The sequence below is a fragment of the Misgurnus anguillicaudatus genome, chromosome 1 (genome assembly GCF_027580225.2).
Source record: "Misgurnus anguillicaudatus chromosome 1, ASM2758022v2, whole genome shotgun sequence".
Lineage (NCBI taxonomy): Eukaryota > Metazoa > Chordata > Actinopteri > Cypriniformes > Cobitidae > Misgurnus > Misgurnus anguillicaudatus.
The window spans coordinates 7,073,199-7,087,687 of record NC_073337.2 but is presented as its reverse complement, the minus strand read 5'-3'; the positions used below and the strand labels follow the sequence as shown (position 1 = coordinate 7,087,687).

The following is a 14,489-nucleotide window of genomic DNA, read 5'->3' as shown; positions in this document are numbered from 1 at the left end:
GCATATGTGTCCGTGCTTGAGTATAGCTGGGAAGCTGCATGGAGACGCGTGTGTGTGTGCAAGATGACGCGGTCCGTCTGTCTCGCGTGCGTCCGGGCGGTCCGCGTCTGTCGCGCGTGCGCCTTGGCAGTCCGCCTCTGTCTCGCGTGCTCGGACAGATCGCTTCTTTCTTCGACCCTTACCATAAACAACTGTCTTTTTCCACAAACAGAGAAAGAAGACGCAAAAGCAAAACTTTTTGAAATGTGTCCTGCTTTAGAAATGGCCACTGTTGTAGGCTAGATGAAAAGAGACAATCTAATCTCTTTTGATATTAATCCTCGGACTGATCGCGTGCTCTTTATGTTGCGTGAAAATTTGATAATGTATGAAACCTGATTCTGTTGTTGATCTGTTGCGGCTGTTTGCACGTTCAAATTAGATAAAATGTTTGTATTACTTTAAACGAGTGACAGACAACGTCACCTGTATTTCTACTCAATGACAATTTAATATTAAAATCATATCATTTAATATTCAGTTAACAAGTTGCGGTTGTTAACAAGCTGCGTGTATAACATCCCAACATATACACACAAGTGCAGGCCAATGTTTCAAGATTTTCTTTTTTTTTTGCGGTTATGACGGTGAAGAGCTTAGAGCCGCGGCATGGGTCACGTGACCGCGGTATGACGGTAATCCGGTTACCGCCCCAGGCCTAGCCTCAGCTCGCATGAAACGCATTAAACTGAACAAATACATAAGGATTACTACTTTAGTTTATGTTTAGACTTCGGACAGAGGCGAGAGCGCGTGCACGTGAGACAGAGAGAAGCGCAGCTGCTCATGACACGATGGATTTAGTGCTAGAAGTCCAAGACGCGCGCATTAAGTGCAGGTAATGAATCCTCTCTCTACAAGCTCTCCGCGTAAAGTGAAGCCCACCAACTCTCATGCGAGGAAAAGCATGCAATGTGGATGTTAATATAAAACTATGATGATGATGACAATAATAACAACTATTTGCCAACTATCGTTATGACTATCGCCATGACAGCCTACCATTGGCGATATGTCTGGAGATCGTCGATACACGATACTATCGTCTATAGGCACAACCCTAATGTGCCCTGTCAAGAACAGAAAGATTTTATGTTCGCTAGCTTTTGAAACGCGTCTCTCCGTGTGTGCACTTTTGAGTGCACTTAAACGCGAATTCCAAACGGTGCAGCACAAACAGTCGCTCCACATAAAAAGTTACATTGTTTTCATTGCTCTATTCACCAAATGTTTTTTTTGGACGACAGTATTAGACACAGTAGCGCAACTCTCTCTAAAGTTTACACATCAAGAGTTCTGATCTTTGAAGGGCATAAGGATGATCACGTCTGACTGGAGCTGGACCGGAAACATTCAACCGCATGTGCGTCTATGCATACAGAAAGCTTTTCAATATGGCGCCTTTTTGTGGTTAAATTGTTTTGTAAAAAAATCACTTTTAATTTGCAAGCCTTTGAAACATTTGCATATTAATCCACGTGGGATCAACTCCGTCACAGCACTAAAATATAAAGATTTATAATTCAACCTTTTTCTCATCTATCCTCAAGAGTGGATTTTCTAGTAAGCTTACTGCAATGCATTCTGGGATTGTCTTACCATTCATGCATTTAATCTACACATTTCTATCAGTAACTATGTGTGATCCCTGCGGTTTGAACCCATCCCATGGTCTTTGCACTGGTAACTAAATCTTTACCAGTTGAACAGGAATACAAGCTGCGTTTAAATTAGGCATATTGTAATAACAAGCTGTATTAGGACATTATACAAACCACTGTCTCTGTCTTCTACAATAGCTTTCATATTGATAACATGCCTATGAGCACCTTTACTCCACATTTATTCTACATGTGCAGTATGCAATGCATATTATAGTTCATTCTTTTCCCCCTTTAAGCTAAATAAAAGCAGGTGTGCATGTATGTCTACTCGGGCCACATGCTGTCCCCTGTTAACTGACACTAAAAACACAGATATCACATCCTCTGTTTTCTTTCCAAAAGTTTAAGTTTTCTGACCCCAGAACAGCCTGAAGACCATCCCCACAGCAAGGGGCTGAAGCCCACCCTGTTGCTTTCTCCTCTCTTACCATCATAACAGAGAGTTTAGCAATCCCCCCATTCTTCTATAACATTGGAAACAGTGTTGAACGGTCACAGGGCATCTGTTTTTTTTATGTTGTTAATACAGTCTGAAGTGATCCCACGGACGTGCAAGCACAATACCGGACACTGTTTCCCTTTGCTGGGTTTTTGTCAATCTCAATCAATTTGGTTAATTCTTCAGTGCCTGGAACGATTGTAGTCGACGTTGGCAAAAGGTGTGTTTATATGTGTTTACGAAGGCTTTTGAGACTGGTGGTTTATGAAGTGATTATTGTCTTAAAAGCTTAAGATAATGAAACATGCCATGGACAGATACACAGTGACAAAGAGCCCTTTGTGTTTCAGGTCACACAATATATGATCAGGAATAAACGGATCAGATTTACTGCAGACTATTAGGTGTGTCCTACAGTTCTTTAACCTCAATTTTACTGCTTTAATGTCTTCTTGCGAACATAACTGTTATCAATCGCAAACCTCAAACAACCATACTGTAAATTAAAACACATAGATGGGTTGAAAAACCCTGCATTCCCCTTGTGACAGTTACACATTTTCAGTAAAACTGGCAACTTTACTGTAAAAATGTTGTATGTACTATAGTATGGAAAATTTAAAGTCAGATATTTGCATCATGATGAGGTATCATCAATGAGATACCTGAAAAAAATCTGTGCCAACAAACCCAATTGTTTCTATTATTCAAGAAATTGTGTTTTGGTGATTCTCATGAAATTAGACTTATGAGGTGTCATGAAACATTTTGAGTATCAAAATAAGATGCATAGTTACAAACATCTCTTCATGTACTATTTTGCACATTATTTCAAATGACATACAAGCCAATTTTGTTTTTTTCCACATTTAAGGGTGAAAATTGTCATTACCGCAACGTGTCCATGACTGGATTTGGGTTCTTTGACATGGAAATATTTATAATTAAAAAATCTAAAAAATAAAAAGCTTCAGTGCATGTTATACTATAAACATTTACAGCAGGAGTGGGGAACCCTGGGTCCTGGAGGGCCACTGTCCTGCATAGTTTGGTTCCAACCCTAATCAAACACACCTGAATTTAATTTCCAAGTGATCCTAAAGACTTTAATTAGATTTTTCAGGTGTGTTTAATTAGGGTTGGAACAAAACTCTGCAGGACAGTGGCCCTCCAGGACCAGGGTTCCCCACCCCTGATTTACAGTAAAGAAACATGTGGTATTTGGTGATCATTGGTAAATGTAGAGACAATAATGAGGAATATAAATGTGTCCCAGAAAATTTTTCTCATCCTCCGCAACAATTTTCAATCATTGTTTAAGCCCTCAAGGAACTAACATTTTAAAAAACAATTGTTGGAAGGGACATAATTGAATGTGACACTCAAGATGGCTACCAGGTAAGCAGTTTTTTCTCTACAAATAAAAGTTGAAATTTTGTTTGTCATAGTACATAGACAACTTTTTAGTTCTCATTACCATGAGTTTGTAAATACATATATTTAATGTAATATTGTGTTGCGGTAATGATAATTTTTTATAATTATACTCTAAAAATGTAAATAATTCTATAGGAAATATTTTTAAATCCTCTAAAAATAATGATTGTAGTAAGTTTATAAGAAGAAATCTTAAATGTGCAAAAAAAATTGGCTTCAATGGCTTTTTAAAAAATCTGATGCTGGACATCTTTTGGGACCTATTTTAACGATCTAAGCGCATTGTCTAAAGCGCACGGCGCACGGTCTTAATTGGAGTGTCCGATGCCACTTTTGCTAATTTAACGACGGGAAAATGGTTGTTCATATTTTCCTAATGATTAATGAGTGTGTTTTGGGCGTAACGTGCAATAAACCAATGAGAATCTTATCTCTCATCCCCTTTAAAAGCCAGTTGCGCTGGCGCTATGTCTATACCCTATTTAGATGACGGACTTTGTAAACTTAAAAACTAAGTGGAGGAAAAAGACCCCAGTTTAAGAATAATGTAAAAAAAATGCATTTGCTATTTAAACAACGTGCCGCTAAACGTGAAAATGATAATTGCGCAGGGTTGAAACTAGCAAAAGACACTTGCGTCGGGTGTATGATAGAGCTCTTTAAGTCTGGATTTCGTTAGAATCACCCATTTACATTTACCATGTCAACATTACCTAACCCGTTTAAACAACACGCTCTTCAAACTACTGACATTAGTTGACCAGATCTAGCTTCAGGACAGAAGATCTGGCGTGGTCGTGGCACACTCCATCTGGAGGACCATCCAGTGCTCAGATGCGAGAGGTGTACAAATATACAGATACACTTACAGACATCAATTCCCAGATATGAGAGTGAAACCTGTGTGTACTTTGTGTAGCCCAAATTAGAGATTGTGTGCACTATAAACACAGCAAGTTTATTTAGAAAGAAAAATGATAACACGGCCATGAATAGCATTAAAGGAGGTCTATAAAAAGTCCCCGTGTGGTTACACGAACGGCTAAAAAAGCAGCAGTGCGACTAGAAAATTATATAATATGCGAATGGTGCAAAACAACACTAGGTTTGGGACAAACATTTTGTTCTCTTTCTGAACGACACTGAACAATGTGTTATACGAGAACAAACTATTTTAATGGGTTTATGAATTAAACAAAAAGACAAAAAGCTTTATTTCTGAGTACGACACAAAGAGTAGAGAATCAGGCCACATGAGCAGCGCTTCCACGAAAAGATGACTTATGTAAGAGAGAAAAATAACAGGAGAGAGAGCGAGGCAGCGGATACGCAGCATGTTATTGGTGCATCTCAGTGAGAGCTCAAAGCAGGACAAACGTCCACATTTCCTGTGAATGGATGTTCAAGTGTTGTTCACAGTCCAGTTTTAGCACGTTTTTACGAAGAAAGAGTTAATAAACACAAACACAGCCTACACTGCTGGTGTTGATGACTTCATCTGTCATTTGTTAAAACGCTGAATCACTTTCTGATGTTTCAAAGATTATCATTAAATTGGGGCTCTGTTCTCAACCACAGTGACCTGCCTACCTAAATAACATTTTAGAGATTATAGACACACAAAGGCTCCACCAAAATCCATGCTTCCCTATGAATTAACCTATTTTGTACCAAATCAAATGCAGTACTGTCATTCATCCATCAAGCAAGAAGTTAACCCACATTAACTTTTACCAAACAACAAAATGCATATAAAAACGGTCTGCAGTAACAGAGACACCAGACCTCGATAATTCTCTACAGTTTACAGCAATTACACGCTTATGTTATAAATCATCTCTCAGACTGGCGTCTGCGTCATCTTACTGCTTTATACATTATGGATGTGTACTAATTTTGAAGCAAATGAGAACTGAATAATGAATGCAAAGCTACATGCATTGACACTTTTCCAGCCCTGATAAAGTGCGGCTGCAGAACGAGAGCCAAAATAGAAGCCGGCTCATCCCGACCCCGCACTGACTCTTTTAGATCGCTGTCACAATGATGAAAGCCATAGCTGGTGTGTCAGGGGAATTGCTTATTTATGCTGTTGTGGTAACAGGTTGGTAATCACACTAGAGTAAGGGCGGCAGGGATTTCAAAGCTGCAATGCAAATGTTAGCACTTAGTTCTTGAAAAGTGATTTATTAACTTATGTCTTGACGTCATGCCGAGCTTAGAAACAATAAACAAAGACACTTGGAAATTTCACAAGACATGATAGTTTGGAATTTACTTTAGGACAAAAGGTCACAAGCAGAGAGGAGATATAAGCATTAATGCTGGTTTGTGCAAGTAAGTGTGGAAACTGAGAAAAGGAAAAAATGGCCTCCAGAGTATAGAGACACCTGTGGTCTGTTTTTCGCAATTAGGCATAATGCTAGAATAAACTGCTTTGAATCGACAAATCGCAGTGCTTTATTCCTCTTTACTCTACATAATAGTGGAAAAATGTACTGTATTCGCCCTATGAGAAGAGCAATTGAGCGCACAAAACAATGGAGCCAGTTGAGTGTCGAAAATCAAATAAACCGACAGAAAGCTTTTCCTGAAGGAGTGAGCATAGATATAGCTCTCCTGAGAGAAACCAAAAACTCACATGCTGAACTTTTTCTTACATGATGATGGAAATCATCAGTAAGCCTGAGGTCCAGTGTATCTCTAGTAAAACATTAAATTAGTCCTCAATGTGGAAAGACAAGACATTTTGTCTTATATAGAAAATGCATTCAAAGTCAGACAAAATACAGAAAAAGCAGGATATCCATATCTGTTTCTACGTGCAAGCTTCACAAGTCATGAGAAAACTGACCATACTTTTTACAGAACGTGGTTTTGGGTATGACGGTATCATGATTCATGGGTATGTAATACAGCACGGCAGGCCGCTTTGACCAGTGACGCTACAGAAATAAGAGAGGAACAGATACAAAGGATCATCTCACTGCATTTAACCTAAGAAAGAACAAATCAAATGACTAATAAACCACACCAAATGTTATGGAATTGGGAATATCCTTTGATATATACATCTTTGACATATACATTACAGAACACATTTCAAGGGACTTATGTAACGATGTTGATAAGAACACTTTAAGGTGCGGCAGGTTATTTGCTCCCTGCTCGGGTGACGGATCACAATGTGGCACAAGTGCATTCAAGCGTATGGTGTCAAACACGTAACGTACCTGACGGATATAATTACTATTTCTCAAAATTTAGTAATTCCTTTTTCCATGTATCCTTCAAACACAAAATAATAGGATTTTACTCCTACAAGGGCAATACATCAATGGGCTTGACAAGAAGTTTGACCTTTCCAACGATGAAGTGTTGAAAAGCACTCAAGCGGTGAACTTCAATGTAGATTTTCCACTGAGGTCAGCCTTTCGGATGATTTTTTCCCGGGTATGAGTAAACAGATGCCAGCACAAAAAATTCTAATAAAAATACCAAGAAGGTATAAGAATATCTAGCAGACTTATGGTTTCTCTACATACCTTATAAATGTGTTTGTCCATCACCCAGTTACTAGGGCTGCAACAAACGATTATTTTGATAATCGAATAATCTATCGATTATTAGACCGATTAATCGACTAATCGTCGATTATTTCAACGACTAATTAGTATGTTTTGAACGACTATTCAGCTTTTTCAATTAGTTAAAACATCAAATTATACATATTCTAACTAATAAATTAAAAAAGAAAATCACTTCAGCATTTGAAATAGACAATGTCGACTAATCGTTTCAGAATGTAGCTGATCGTTATTGTTTACTTATTTAAAGGGGACATTTCACAAGCTTTTTTAAGATGTCAAATAAATCTTTGTACATACGTGAAGTATTAGCTCAAAATATTTTGTGCAATTTTTGGGTGTGTCCTTTAACATGCAAATGAGCTGATCTCTGTACTAAATAGCAGTGGCATGGTTGAATAGTGCAGATTAAGGGGTGGTATTATCCCTTTCTGACATCACAAGGGGAGACCAATTTCAATTACCTTTTTTTCACATGCTTGTGGAGAATGGTTTACCAGAACTAAGTTACTGGGTTGATCTTATTCACATTTTCTAGGTTTAAAAACGCACTGGGGACACATTATAGCACTAAAACATCAAAAGTCAAATTTTCATGGTATGTCCCCTTTAATGTAAAAGATTTAAACTTAACAAAACAGACAATACATCATTAGAAAGGTCTAAGGCTCCAGCATTTGTATTTGACCTTTATTTTATTTAGAAAATCTTATAGTGAGTGACAGTAATGTTTTGATTTGTGTTATGAGTTATGAAAAGGAAAATCGGAGTTCATACCTGTAAAATGAAATATATGACCCTCAGTCACATTCATTGAGAAAAATCTAATGCCTGGTCATCATGAAAGCACTTCACAAAACAATATCCCTCAGGGTTTTTGGTTCAAAGGCATGCATGTTTAGGGAAATATTGATTGATTTTATATGTTTACTTCAAATTTCTAAAGAGAGGAGTCATATTTATTTAAAGCAACACTAAAGAGTTAGTGCAAGAGGCTGCAAAGCGAAAGTGACGTTCACCCTGTTTCGAGTGGATGAACGACTGAAACTTTTCTGGAAACGTTATTTTAAGGTAAAAAAAAAACTCTTTGGTGTTGCTTTAATTTTTGAGGTTGGGTCATACACCCTTATAAGGGCAATAGCAACTCTGCTGCTAAAAACAAAGAAGAAGGATAAAACAAGACAACAATAAACTCAGTTGGGATTATATATGGTGTATCTGTGTTCTTCCAGTCATGTTGGGTATTTTATTAACCAATACAGTATATTTATTATAACGCAACACTTATAAACATAGCCTTTAGCACTGTAGAATATAATACAACGTTATATTATACACTGAAAAAAATGGACTTGGTGGGTCTTTGAATTTAAATAAAATAAACATGTATATGCAAAACAAAATATTTATATTCCTTGTGTAAACATAATTTAATTGATTAGGATGAAAATGTTTTGTTTGAATGTAAAATGAACACATTATTCTCACATTGATTAAAATTGATTGAATTGAATAGTTAAAGCAATAAAATTGAGTAAGCAAACAAAAAGGCACCTCCTGAGCAGAAGGTGGCAGTAACGCTCAATGAAAAGGACGTCAACTGCCATAAAAGAAGAATAAACATCGTTTGTTTTGGGCGCCAAAATGAGCAGCAGTCAGTCAGAAGAACTCTCTCAGACGGACACCACGTTATTAAAGTAAGTTCTATTATTTATTTATGTTCACTTTATACGTGACACATTTTCACTAGATAGACAGTTTTTTTACAATATGTAGCCATTGCAATGACTTGTAGTAAAAATTAGTTTGGAGGAGGTTGGTGGAGTAAGTTAACGTTACAGTCAGTCAGTCAGTCAGTAAGTGTAAGGCTCATAAAGAAAAACAGCGTTTTAAAAATGTCAGCTGTATAACGTTATTTCTTGTTTGGTAGTTTTATCCGAGTTGAAAACTGTCAGCTTTGAGTTGACTTTTGAGGCACTTTTTACTCAGCTGTTCAATGGAAACGGTTCAGGACAAATAAAACGCTAACCAAACGTTATTCTGTCCAGAGTACGTCAACGTTATCCATGTAAGTAATTTACCAGATGATATCAATTGACTAAATTAATAATGACATTGCGTATGAAACAAACTGTCTGTTTAATCAGATGAACAGACCCGCGTCAGTTATTCATGACTTCGCTACGCCACAAGCAACACTTGATTCTATTAGAAAAAGCTTTTTGAAATGTCTCGCGTGACGTCTGGCATATTAACTGAAAAAATTGCTTTAGGGCTCAGTCACACCAAAAGCGTTTATGGCAGTTGCAGGCGCCTTTTTTGAATGATATTCTATGGGCAGGGCGCGTTTGCGCGCTGTTTATGCGCGCCGAGCGCCTTGCGGTTTTCTGCCGCCTGCCGCGCACGCGTTTTTGAAGGAGCGCTGAGAGCGGAGGAGCGCCTGACGTCATTCGCGTCTTCCATTGTCCAATCGAATGAGGGGAGAGGCGGGCCTTACGTTGTGGCGAGGGAAGTTTACAGTTGCTTTGAAGAACCGGACTCCACTCGCTCACTCTCTCCTGCGTGTTTGTGCTCCTCTTATCCTCAAACAAGGTCAGAGCAAGCGCCCTCTTTTTAAAGTTTCTGCTAATATGACAGTTAACAGCAAAAGAGCGCTCACGCTTCAATATTTGATTGACAAGACAGCTGACTCGGTGGTTGCTTAGCAATATGAAAAGCCGCGCTGCACTGCTCTTTTTTAAAAATGGCTGTGCGTCGCGCCTTGCGTTTGCAAGCGTTTAATGCGCTTTTGGTGTGACTGAGCCCTTATAGTGCCACACCTTAAAGCTGACGTTTTCAGAAGAGAACCTTGTTGTTTTAAGATCTAATTTTGTCCAAAATTGCGTCCTATGGCAGATATAATACTTATTTCATTATTGCTCTGTGTATGTGTGACCTTCATCATTTGAGGTTGTGTGTTGATTTCACCTCTGAATATTTCCTCTTATAGGTCCATCATCCTTTCATACGCTACACACTCAAAAGCATTGGTAAGTAATTCCTATCCTTTTACTGCTGTTAGGAGCTAAATCTTATTTTTGTAACTAATATACATGTATTATTTTTTTACTCGCAGTACTCAAATATACAATGGTTGGTTAATCTGTTTTCAGATAAATGCTGAATTTAAAAGAATCACTACTGTCTTATGTTCCTGTGTCACCTGGACCTCCAATCCAGAAACCTGACGAAACTCTTCTATCAGAAAGGAGGACAGCTAGCAAAAAGACTTGGAACAATCAATGATCAAATGACAGAAGTAAGTAATATAGATTCATAGACATAAAAATGTGTAAACCTTGTTGGAAGTACAGAACATTTAGTATGCTTTAGTTACATCTTTTGGCACAAGGGTCATTAAAACACCTGGGAAGATTTAAAGGGGTAGTTCACACAAAAATAAAAATTCTCATCACTTACTCCCTATCATGTTGTTACAAACCTGTATAAATGTCTTTGTTCTGATGAACACTAAGGAAGATTTTTTTAAGGAATGTTTGTACCCAAACCAATCATAAGCCCCATTCACTTCCATAGTGGGGAAATATAATACTATGGAAGTGAATGGGGCTCATGAACAGTTTGGTTGCAAACATTGCTCAAAATAAATGTCTTCCTTCATGTTCATCAGAACAAAGACATTTATACAGGTCTGTAACAACATGAGAGTGAGAAAATGAGAGAATTCACTTTTGCTGTGATTGTCAGGTATGGTAGCACACACTTGAAATGTGGCCTCTTTATTTAACACACACACACACACACACACACACCTGGAGCAGTGGACAGTGCAGCTGCCTTGCTTTGTAACCCATGTATTTGTAACCAATTGTAACATGCTGTGGCAATGCACATGGGTCTGTATACTTACATTTATATTCGATTGCATTGTACTAATTTCCAATGACACTTTTATTGTAACAGTAACTTTTTTCTGTTTCTTTAACTAAATTGGTCTGTTTTGTACAGGGCATGGATGAAGTCAGCATCAGTGAGGTCATTTGAAGACACCAATGTTGGGATTTGTGCTCTCAAACAACATGCTTCTTGATGAAGAGGATCTTTGTATAGTCCTGGAAGGCATGAAGGTGTTGCAACATCGTGCCATGTTGTTTGAGCTAATGTATGCCTTAAACCTGAGCTATCCTGATCTCCGCTTTATTTTTGAGGAAATCCAAAAGATTTTAATGGAACTGCATTGAGCGTAACTTTAACGAACAAGTTCTTTCAGTGAAAGGATCAGAAAGACTGTGCTGCTCATTTATGTTCTTTTTATTTATCTGTTTTAAGTGTTTTCTCTTATTAAAACATTAACAGTTAGCTGCTCAGAGTTGATTTTGGAAATGGTTGTTTTATTTTGTTTTTGTTGAATCTTTGATTATCAGTTTATACAAATGCTGTAGCTCTGACTTTCTGAAGGATTGATATTTTCCAGTTTGTAAATCCATTTTATAAATAATAGTACTTACTCTTTTGCATGTCTCTTTGGAATGCAGTGTTTGTGTTTTAGCACTTCTAAATCCACTGTGATAGTAACTATTTTAAACATTTGGGTCAGTTTTACAGATGGGGCTTTTCCTAGTCCCAGACTTTTGCAATGCCTTAATTTGAAAACATATTGCACTGACATATCTTGACATATATCAGTGCCATTGTTTTGTCTCAATATGTACTCCAGTGTTGTTTTTGTAAGGTAGGTTTGTTTGTAAACTTTTTTTGTAAAAAATATTCTAATATAACTACTAGGGCCTAGTCATGGCTTAATCTACAACCTGTCTGGGAAATTGCCCCTTTGTATGTACTGCATGTGCTGATTGTTGTAATAGTTATTGACTGTTAATGAATTAATGTGTAGTGATTTAAATGAATTGATGATCTGAAAGCAGTGGTTTGCCTAAATATCACTAAACATTTGTTCAAAACTCTTTGCTTTTTATGTCAATGCAAATGTATTTTGTATTTAAAAAAGAAATAAATAACATTTGGATAATTATGAGTGATTATTCTGGTGCCAGAGACATAATGAAATTGCTTTAGAGTTACATAATCCCATAATATAAGCATTAAAAAAGCATGTTGAAATTACAGATGAAAATCTAGTTCCCTTACATAATAAAATTACTTAAACATTACAAAATAAATGTGTTATAGTAAAGAGAAATAGCACTTTGAGTCAATATATTTATATTAGACTACTTAAAACAATTAAAATGTTTTGGTCTGACACATAAAAATTATATGAGGAAAATTATGTTGGTTTTACACAATCGGATTATGTGGGACCGATGTACACATTAAAATTACGTAAATTGAAAGGATTTTTTTTTTCAGTGTAGTTTCATTTTACGATCCAAAGCCACATCAGCTCACATATTGTTATTTAAAACAAAGTGAGTTTGTTGCAAAAACATGGTTTTAATCCCACTATTTGTTGTTGCTAAACTAAGCTAACATTTGCCAGCGTTGTGTTATAGATATAATAAACATGTTTTAGGAATGATTTCGAATGGTAAAGTTCACTGAAAGGTTTTGTTTTGGAAGAAAACACTGTGAATAGATTGTTGTCAGTAATTATAATAATTACAAAAAATTATATAGATGGCCATAATTCGTCTCAAGAGGTGTGAATGTTAATCTCCCTTGACATTCTTACTAAATGGGTCAGTCTGTCATACTAAGTAATGGAACAATACTTTTAAAGAATGCAATGCAAAGATGCAAGTAAATAAATGTTAGCATTTCTGAGATTTCTCTAAAAATACCTCATGACACAGTTTTAAAAAACCTTTCATAAAATTCAGTTTTAAAGATATCATCCTCAGATTTGAAACACAACAAGGTCAGACCTGTGGCTTTAGCTGCAGTCCATAGATTTTGTTAGCGACAATTTCAATTCGTTTTTCATAAAGATGTATCAAATGTATTTTGTAAAGTTGTTAGAAATTTCAGTCTTTACAATAAACTTCCACATGTTTGCTTTGAAATGAAACCAAACGTATGCTTTCAGTGCAAAGGCTTCATGAACCGTATCTAATTTTAGTTTGGGTATGACTTTTGGGGGTTTTCAAAAGAGGGGGTTGACGATTAACTGGTTAAGGTTTCATCATATAAAACTCAAAATTGAGTAAGACAAAGAACAGAAATTACCGTTTAATAAATGCTTTCATGCACTCTAGATAAATCATGAGAAATGTATATCAATAAGATTGCCCTCTTAAAGGTCTCTCACTCCAATGACAAAAGTCATCTTTTGGACTTAAAATTGAATCGTACTTTATCACTGTGTTCTCCCACTAGAAGAAACCTGTTCCTGCAAGCCCGGTCTGGAAATTTCCTTGATCTGCGGGCAGTGACAATCATTGTCTAGAGGGCCTTGGATAAAAAGCCTCTATTTATGTGCCAGATGGTGTTCTTCTGACTAAGCACAAACAGAAAGAGTGTGATGTTCTCTCTGTTCTCTTCATATTTGGGTTTAGATACCCAATGTGTTTGGGCTTATTCTGAAAAACATGAAAAGCTTAAACCTTAAGAGCACTGCTGTGCACTTGAATGCCCTGAAACAGTCCAGCTATACATCAATGGTTCATTTAACAAACAGCTGTTGAATCGGTCTTGTCTTTGAATTCGTTTTTTACTCTTTTTCTTATTTATGTGAACTAGTCATCGATACATCAAAGAGGCTCGCTGGCGCCTCACCTACACACCAGACAAATATCCAGCATGATAAATATCTAGAGCGGTCACCCGACTCCACATCCTGTGATGTCACACGTCGCAATGAGTTACAACCAATGAAAGCAAGGCATGGGTTGAGATATGCCGATCCATTATTTCACACATAGTCCTATACTTTGTTTTTTCCTTTTTCAAGGATTTTCAGAGCACATTATCAGGCAAACAGCTTGCAGCGCTAATTTTTTTGATGTCCATTTTCAAACAATTCCTTTTCATGTGTAATAAAATAATAAACAGTAGTTTAGGGACCGGATAGAGTCGCTGGGTGACAGAGTTGTTCTCAACTTGTGTAGTGCGTGACCACCTATTGCAAATCATTCACATGAGCCGTTTCTCAATATGCGTTCTTGTCTGTACTTGCGTTCTTGTGGACTTGTGAAACGTCATCAGTCGCAGCCCAAGTACTGGTCCAATTCAAAGTTCGCATCAAGCCCAAGTTCACATAAAATCCCCGGATGTCTTCTTGATCCGCCCATTTTATCAAGGATGCATCAGAGGAGACTTGTGTGGACTTATGACAGCGAAGTTTCCCAGAATGCATTTCGCGTC

General features: G+C 37.1%; 1 protein-coding gene and 1 long non-coding RNA gene across 2 annotated transcripts in view; one reads left to right on the top strand and one right to left on the bottom strand.

The window, feature by feature from the left end:
* Nucleotides 1-14,489, bottom strand: part of ahcyl2b (adenosylhomocysteinase like 2b) — a 47,489-nt gene that overhangs the window by 19,130 nt on the left and 13,870 nt on the right. The window lies entirely within an intron of this gene.
* On the top strand, nt 8,501-12,541 carry LOC141352956 (uncharacterized). The gene is made up of 4 exons (XR_012360016.1): nt 8,501-8,863; nt 10,156-10,195; nt 10,319-10,464; nt 11,175-12,541. It is a non-coding gene; the product is annotated as an uncharacterized lncRNA (long non-coding RNA).